The sequence below is a fragment of the Paroedura picta genome, chromosome 3 (genome assembly GCF_049243985.1).
Source record: "Paroedura picta isolate Pp20150507F chromosome 3, Ppicta_v3.0, whole genome shotgun sequence".
Lineage (NCBI taxonomy): Eukaryota > Metazoa > Chordata > Lepidosauria > Squamata > Gekkonidae > Paroedura > Paroedura picta.
This window is the reverse complement of record NC_135371.1, coordinates 116,558,905-116,567,286: the sequence shown is the minus strand read 5'-3', so window position 1 is coordinate 116,567,286 and position 8,382 is coordinate 116,558,905. Positions and strand designations below refer to the sequence as shown.

At 47.8% G+C, this 8,382-nt stretch overlaps 1 long non-coding RNA gene across 2 annotated transcripts; it reads right to left on the bottom strand.

The window, feature by feature from the left end:
• Positions 1-919: 919 nt before the first annotated feature.
• On the bottom strand, positions 920-7,917 carry LOC143832611 (uncharacterized). Of its 2 annotated transcripts, none has more exons than XR_013229328.1 (2): positions 4,860-7,917; positions 920-1,769 (listed from the first exon to the last, which is right to left on the bottom strand). It is a non-coding gene; the product is annotated as an uncharacterized LOC143832611 (long non-coding RNA). The 2 variants fall into 2 exon arrangements; XR_013229329.1 differs by lacking the exon at positions 4,860-7,917 and adding an exon at positions 1,873-2,590.
• Positions 7,918-8,382: the final 465 nt, after the last annotated feature.

Genomic DNA, 8,382 nt, shown 5'->3' with positions numbered 1-8,382 from the left:
TGATTTGGTGATGGTTGCCTTGTCAGAGACTCACCCCTGTGTCTGCGCATCCCACAATGGGGACGCTGGCTGCTTTCCAGACCACCATCATTTTGGAGTGATGGACAGTCCAGCCATTCTCTCTGGGCATTCCCTGCCAGCCTCCAAGCTGTCCATGAACGCCCCTTTAATCCTCTTTAACTTCAAGCAGCACTGGTTGGGTGTCTGCTCGTAACCCCTGCCTGCAAGCCTGCTGGAGACTGCCCAATATATGGACCTGGCCTCCATGTGAGTGCTGGCCATACGCTCCTGCACGTGGCCTGAGTGCAGAACAAGGTTGAGGAGGGTGCACTCTTCCTCCATCTGCCAGAAGCGGCCCTTGCCTGTCCCCACCATTTTAAGAGAATCGTTAAGACATGATAACGAAAACCTCAGGGGGTTTGGGATATGTTCAAAACAGTAACAGCATTCACTCCTGATTCCGTCTGAGAATTTTCCTGCCCTTCCCCTGGCGAGGTTGGATGGCGTTGTGTGACCGCCAGCCCCTTTATGCCTCTCCCCCTTAAACAAATGGAACCTACTCCAAACAACCAGCTCCACGAGCCATTTTTCTCCTAAAAACCACTGTTGTTCCAGTGGGGTGGGGGTGGAGGTGTTAAATTGCAGTTTGCCCTTCCTGGAGGTTTAAAGGGCAGTTTCAGCGCCTGGTGGCCCCCTGACTTAAAGCTCCTGGACACTTTCTAGCCATCTAGTAATGGCATACTTCCTCAGATACACTGGCTCAAGTTAGCTCCCAAAATGAAAAATAATATTAAGATCTGAAGGTTGATGCAGGAGACAGAGTTTGGTCTATAGAATCATGCTCCCCTCCTCTAAGCCAACTCCCCTCCCCGCCTAGCACATCAACAAATTACAAAAAATGTCTACATAAGCGTTGACATGGCTTTCCAAAGCAACTTTAATTTGAAAATACAGAATTTGAAAAAGCAAGAGAAACATCAGCAGACATGCAAAATTCTTTCACAAGTAAATATGAATAGGCAAATCAAACCACAACAAAGGATATAACTGGAAACAAAGCTAAGGTCAAGGAACGCCTGGGAGTAAAGTTCAGTCAGTTCATGACCTTTGCCTGTGAACACTCATGAATCTTGCCACGATGTCCCTAACCATTTCACCCTCCCTGCAGTTCTGTCTGATCACATTCTGGGGGTCGTATTCAGCTTCAGGAATCAACATGGTGTCCTGCTCCAGCAAATCCACCAGAACTTCAAGCCCTTTGGCCTCACAAATACTATGCAAAATGGCACATGTAGAAATAACTACTGGAACGTTTTCTGTTTGGACTCCCAGAAATGCAGTGCCAGCGAGCCTTTAGCTAGCCAAAAGCCCGCTCCACCACACTGCATGCTTTGCTCAACTTGTAATTATAGTTCCTTGCACTACACCCCTCTGTGCAATAATGCATAATGAGCCACCTCTGTATCCACAATCATTAGAGCAGGAATGATCACACCATTCAAAGTTACTGTTGGATTTCCAGGCACATATACACCTGAGTTCATGGCATCACAGAGATGGGAGCTGTTGAAAACAAAAGCATAATTTGTCCTCCCACGCCACCCTCATCTATGAAGCACCCTGTATGGTCCCCTGTCCCCTGAAGAAGCACTGAGCAGAAAAATTTCCAATTCCCAAACTCATTGATCATGCCTCCAGGTGTATGGATGGCACCCATCCAGAGCTCCTATGCAATATGGAAAGCGAAGTGTTGCAAAACCATCCATGATCTAGAATAAAAGAAGACACAAGAGGAACAAATTAGTGTCCCAATTCATTGTAATGGTGTTATTTTGGGAATTTAAAAGGAATAAAATTAAAAGGAATTGTTACCTTCCCAATCTCATCACCCAAGCATGCGATCTTTCAAAACAATTCGGCCTCCATCACAAAGCAGAACTCCAGGACCATTTCTGCCATCATGGAGATTCTGAGTCCAAACTGCTGTCCCACATTTAGGTAACTGCCACAGCCCACAAGGTACCAAATGGCTGCCCCAACCTTTTCTATGAGGGCACCATCAAGCTCATACTCGTCTGTTGGCATTCCAACCTTCGCCTAAGAACCTTGACAATTCCCATGAAGGTTCCCCGTGTCATCCTGAAGTTGCTCAGCCACATCTCATCACTCCATGCTAGAAAGACGAAATGGTCCCACCAGTCCTGGCTTCTGTTGTCGACCCAGAACTTGCGAGAAAAGTGCATTCTGGTCACAGCGTGCCAACCGACTCACAAGGCATTGCCACTCCCAAGGTGGCTGGTGGTCACGTGGAACCTTTTGGCTGCCGATGAAGCAAAATGCTCCTGTTGCTGCCACTTCTCTTTCCTAAAATGCTGCATTTAAGCCACACAAAGGTCTAAGGAATTCTTCATGCTAAAAAGCAGGAGCTGCAGCATTGAAAGCAATGGAGCCAGCTGTTGTAAGGTGAGCTGTAACTCCAAAGCCATGGCCAACAATAGGGAAGCAGAAACATGGCCACAGGCCAGAGAATCTCCACAGTCCATGTGCTGATTGAGCAACAAAGGAATGATGAGACCGCCCAAAGGGCTGCGTCACTTGGCCGAGCCAATCACTTTGAACCTCTTGCCTTTGTGTTAGATTGATCATTCATTATTGTGCATGCACAAAGCGAGAGGGAAAAAGGGGTGGGGTGGGGATGGTGTTCCCATGGCTCCAGAAAAAACACGGGGGACCGCAGCACTGAGGTTAATGCGCATGGTAGGAACCAAAGCCTTTCCACAGTATTTGCTCTTCAGAGGTGAATCGTGCAGCCAGGCACAAAATCAATGTGACTTTCCAGATACCAATACGAGGGAGATTCAGAGAATACGGACAACTGCAGAAACAGCAAGGGTGTGTGTAGTATAAGAAAGAGATTGTCTGGCAGCCAGGCAAGTGATATTCAGAGGCAGTTTGCCATTTCCTGCCTCTGTGTCATGACCCCTAGTGTCCTCTGGAGGAACTACCACCTAGATCCTTGGAAGTCTCCCATCTAAGCAAGGGTCAGCCTCCTTAGCTTCTGAGATATGAGGGGATCAGGATTGCCTGGCCTATGTAGGTCAGAGTGCCAAATGGTTTCCGTAGTCCTGCTTCCTTCCCTCTATGCATTTGCCTGTCCAAAGTGTATGGCATTGCAGGAAAGCATTCCACTGCTACCTATAGTGTTCCCAGGTGCATGGGAATTAGAGGGATCCTACATACAGTGATGGGTCCTGTGCTGTTATCTTATAGGTAGTGGGGACATGATGAGAGGCATGCCAACTTCCGTGTGCTCTGTTTCATCAAAGCATTATCCCACCTTTCTTTCCAGGAGAGGAAGGATATAAATCAAACAATAAATAAATAGTAATTCAAGGTAGCATACAAAGCTAGCAAACTAAAAGTATTCACAAAAGTAAAAGCATTAGAAAAAATTTGATCTACACCGCAGGATAGTTCTCATTCCTTAAATTCCAGGTTATCCACTCCTACTTCCTGGGTACACCCAATTAAAAAAAAATCAATCTCAGTGCCTTCTCAACAGTCTCCAGGTGCAAAATGCCAAAATAATATAGATTGTGCAAAAAGCTGACAATTTTATTTATTCATTATATTTATATACAGCCCCCCCCCTTCACGGCTCATACAGGTAAAAACATGATTCAATAATAACTGCAGGATAACATCAAGTAGTAACAGTAACATTTGGTGATAATGATTTTCTTAATTAAAACATTAACAATTAACTGAATCCCATAAGTTGGTCAGTCCAGGGTTGCCCTTTTGTTTGCTCCAAGGGTATATTTGTGTGAGGGGAGGGGTTCTGGGGGCCCAGTGTGTGTTGTTGTTTCTCTTGGATCCCAACAAAATGCCTGGCAGAAATAGTCCATTTGGCAAGCCCTGCAGAACTGTGGGAGCTCCGACAGGTCCTGGACTTTTACTGGGAGCTTGTTCCACCAGGTGGGGACCAGGGTGGAGAAGGCTCTGGCCCTGGTTGAAGTCAAACATGCTTCCTTGGGGCCTGGGATCACCAACTGGTTGGAGGTGGCAGAGTGTAGAACTCTTTGTGGGGTATATACAGAGAGGCGGTCCCTCAGGTACACTGGGCCCAGACCATGTATGGCCTTAAAGGTGAGTACCAGGACCTTAAGCATGATCCAGGATTCAGTTGGTAACCAGTGCAGCTGTTTGAGTACAGGCTGGATGTTGGATCGCCACGGTGTTTTTGTGAGAACTCTGTCCACTGCATTCTGGACCAGCTGTAGTTTCCAGGTCAGGGATAAGGGGAGGCCTGCATAGAGCGAGTTGCAGAAATCCAGCCTGGAGGTGACCACTGCAAACAGTAACTTCAGGCCCCAAATGAAACTCTTTGACTACTAGCCAGAAATCTGAAGATGTTCTTTGATTATCATGAAGAATTAGTGGCATCGAAATCAAAACAAAATGTGAACAATCTTTTTCAGAATTTTCCTTTAAAAAGAATGAGTGGGTAGGATTTCTCATTTTGTGTCGAGTACCCTGAAGACCTGAAGCAGCACACGCATGGCCTTTGATGGGGGGAAATGGTGACACCTCAAAGCCACTTTCTGGTTTCTGTTTTGCATTGGAGCAGCAAACATGGGGGGGGGGGGGAGGTTCTTCCTATTCCATTTTGCCTTGTGAGGTAGGTTAAGCCTAGAGAGAGCTGGGCCCAGTGAGCTTCATGCCACAGAAGGGATTTGAACCCAGCTCTCCATGGTCTTAGTCCAACCCTTTAGTCACTGCACCACCCTAATTCTCTTCTGAGATCTCTTGAGCCTCAGCCAAGGCCCAGTACTGGCTGTAACTCAGGTAATACCAACCTCATAGCAGACGGTGCTGACTCAGATGAACAGCTTATTTATACCCAGTAACCAGCAATGGTTTCCAAAGACACTTCCTAGTGGACCTGTTTGTACAGCTGTATGGAAGGGAAAAGAAAGTGGGATGGGTTGGAAAACTTTAATGAAGGAAATATATTTTGGGGGACCTGAACTTTAAGCAGAATAGGAATTTCAATTTCAAAAGAAAGTGTTCAAAGACTGCAGAGTTGTTATAGAATCGGATTCCTACTGGTACTTTTCTTCTTCTGAACCTAGTTAGTTTATAGTTTCCTCTGCTGTACTGTATTTTTGGTTTCCTCCCTAACTTTGATAGAGCAACAGATATTTTGTTTTTCCCCCTTAATAATTACCGATAATTGTGTCTAGGCTCAGAGTGGAATATGACATGATACCAATGGATGTGTTGTGGAATCGGCTGCCTAAGGAGGTGGTGAGCTCCCCCCCACTGGCAGTCTTCAGGCAGCAGTTGGACAGGTACTTGTCCTGGATGCTTTAAGCTGATTCTGTATTGAGCAGGGGGTTGGACTAGAAGGCCTGTTTGGCCCCTTCCAACTCTATGATTCTATTAATTTTTCAGTTTGAATTCCTATACTTGGGGTACCCATATTTCAACACAGAGTACACATGTGCCATAGATATGTATGTGCAGTAGGGATGACAGTCCCTAGGTGGGACCTGGGGCTCCTCTGGACATAGAGATCAGTTCCTCTGGAGAAAACGGCTGCTTTGGGGAATGGGCTGTATGTACCCCACTGAGCTCCCTGTCCTCCCCAGGCTCCTTCCCCAAATCTCCAGGAGTTTCCAAACTTGGAGCTGGCAGCTTTACCCCTCATCCACTGCCAGGGGCTAGGGAGGACCTAGCAGCCCTGATGTGCGTGATCTGAGGGTTCCATTTCAAAACACAGGCATGCTCAATCTGGAGCCCAGCTCATGGGTACCTGGAAGATCAATGCACTGAATAGAACACAGACCCAAGTACAGGAATCAGCACTATGAAAAAGTGACTTGCTCAAGATCACCCAGCAAGCTTCTGACCTAAAAAGCAGCTTGAACCTGGGTTGCACAACTCAGTCACAGTGCCACAGTGATTACTGTACTACACTGGTTCTCATGTATCCTATCGTAGTCTATATGCTTGCACAACACTAGGCTAGAAATTAATCACAGGTGGCACAACTGGACAGCTCAGCAGATTGTGGTATGCCCTGGAAGGAGTTTTCTGGCATGTTTCATCATATTCTTTGAAGAACTAGTTTTACAGGAAAAACAGTGCTGTCTATTCAATGTGACTGTCTGTTCTCAACTGGAGATACTTTATTTCAGAAAAGTCTATACAGGACTCAAAAGTTTAAGATAGAGAAGTACAGAATATTATTCCTGAATTTGAAAGAAGAAAAAACTGCACATTTTAAAATAACCAATTAAAATATAATGAAAAATCAATAAGTTTAATCTCACACATTAAAGGATGGGAACAAAAACAATCTTTGCATGGAAGACAAGGAGAAACATTAAGGAAATTACTTCTGGTAAACAGTTTATATTTAACTAGATATTAAGCCCGCTGTGGCCAAAATACAGCGGGCCCTAGCATGATGGGTGGGTGGAGGGATGGGGCGAAGGAAAGAGGAAAAGGAGAAAGAGAGACAGAAAGACAGAAAGAAAGGGAGGAAGATAGAGACAGAAGAAGAGGCAGAGAAACAGGTAGCCAGAAAGAGGCAGATGGAAGAGAAGGAGGAAGGGAGAAAGGGAAAAACAAAGTGAATGCTGGGAGGAAGGGAAGGAAAGGGCAAAGGGAATGCTGGGAGGAAGGAAAGGGCAAAGGGAATGCTGGGAGGAAGGGAGGAACAGAGGAAGGTAGGTGGCCTTGGGACCTTCTGCTGGGCCCAGGGGCAGGCTCGGCTGCTCCAGGGCCCGGCAGAAGGCTCGGGAAGGCGGCGGCAGGCTTTGAGGCCTACTGCCGGGCCGAGGAGCAGTCTCAGCTGCCCCAGGGCCCGGCAGAGGGCTCGGGACGGGGGTGTGGGCTCCGCGGCCTACTGCCAGGCCTAGGAGCAGGCTCGGCTGCTCCAGGGCCCGGCAGAAGGCTCGGGACTTCGGGAGTGGGCTTTGTGGCCTTCTGGCGGGCCCAAGGGCAGGCGAGCCTGCCCCAGGGCTCGGCAGAAGGCTCCCTGGGCGAGGGGAAGCCGGCCGGAGGACTTACCGCTGGGGAAGGCTTCTTACTCTGAGCGGCAACTCCCCGGCTGGCCCAGGCGAGTGACACTTGGAGGGCCCAATCAGGAGCCGCTTCGCGGCTCCTGATTGGGCCCTCTGAGTTTTTATCCCGGACAGGGCCCGCCCTAACTCCTCCCCACTTGCCCTTACTCCTTTATTCCTCCCGCTCCTCTGGAGCGGGGGGGGAGGGTTAAAGATGATCAAGGTTTGCCAGTAGGTAGTTATAAATGTGGCTTATGTCAAGCTTGTAAGTTTATGGAGGAAGTGAAAAGTAACACTATTTGTGTAAATGACTTTGAAATTAAGTTTAATAGATTAATAAACTGCAATACATCCCAAGTCATCTACTTGATCAGATGCCCATGTTTTAAATTTTATGTAGGTATGTCTTCACATATTTTGAAGACACGTATCCTTGAACACGTGTCAAGATTAAAACTGTGTCATAATAGCTCCCCTCACACAACATGATGAGAAAATGAACCATTCATGGGATTATTTGAAATGCATGGCAACTGAACACATACAGGATCAGGGTTTAGGATGTTCCAATATTACTAGACGTCTTTTGCAGTAGGAAGCTGAATGGATCGTTAAATTAAAAATGTTACAACCTGAGGGACTAAATCATTTGTTGGACTTAACATGTTTGTTATAATTGACTTTTGTTTATAATTAGTGTTAAGTGAAGTATACTCCTTTAAAAGACTTGGAGATGAATCTATATCAGAACAGGTGCAGTATATTCAACAATGTACCAACTAGATTCAAAGCCCATTCCTAAGAACGGGCTTTGAAGGCCCCCCTCCCTGCCGCCACCACCACCTCAGCAGGCCCCGGGGACGTTGTTCCCAGAACCCCCACCCACCCTGCCGATGCCGCGGCTTCCCCTAGGTCCTCTGAGCAGGGCTGCCGCTTCTGCGAGCCCAGGGAAAGCCATCCTGCCCCCCCCCCCCGCCCTGCTGAAGGTGCGGCTTCCCCTGGGCCCTCTGAGCAGAGCTGCTGCCTCTATGAGGCAGTGGGCCTGCTAGACGGGCCTAGGGGAAGCCATCCTGCCCCGCCGATGGTGCAGCTTCCCCTGGGCCCTCCAAGCAGCCCCGCCGCTGCCTGCTTGGCGGGCCCAGGGGAAGCCATCCCCGGCCCTTTTCACCGGCGGCAAGGCCAGTGGCTGGAATGACTGCCTACACATGGTGGTTGGTGCAGCTTCTGGCCAGAGCTCTGGCTTGTGCTGGTGATTCTTCTTGTCCACTGAATCTTTGATGGGATTGTCTCCATCCTTTGGAAGTGTGGT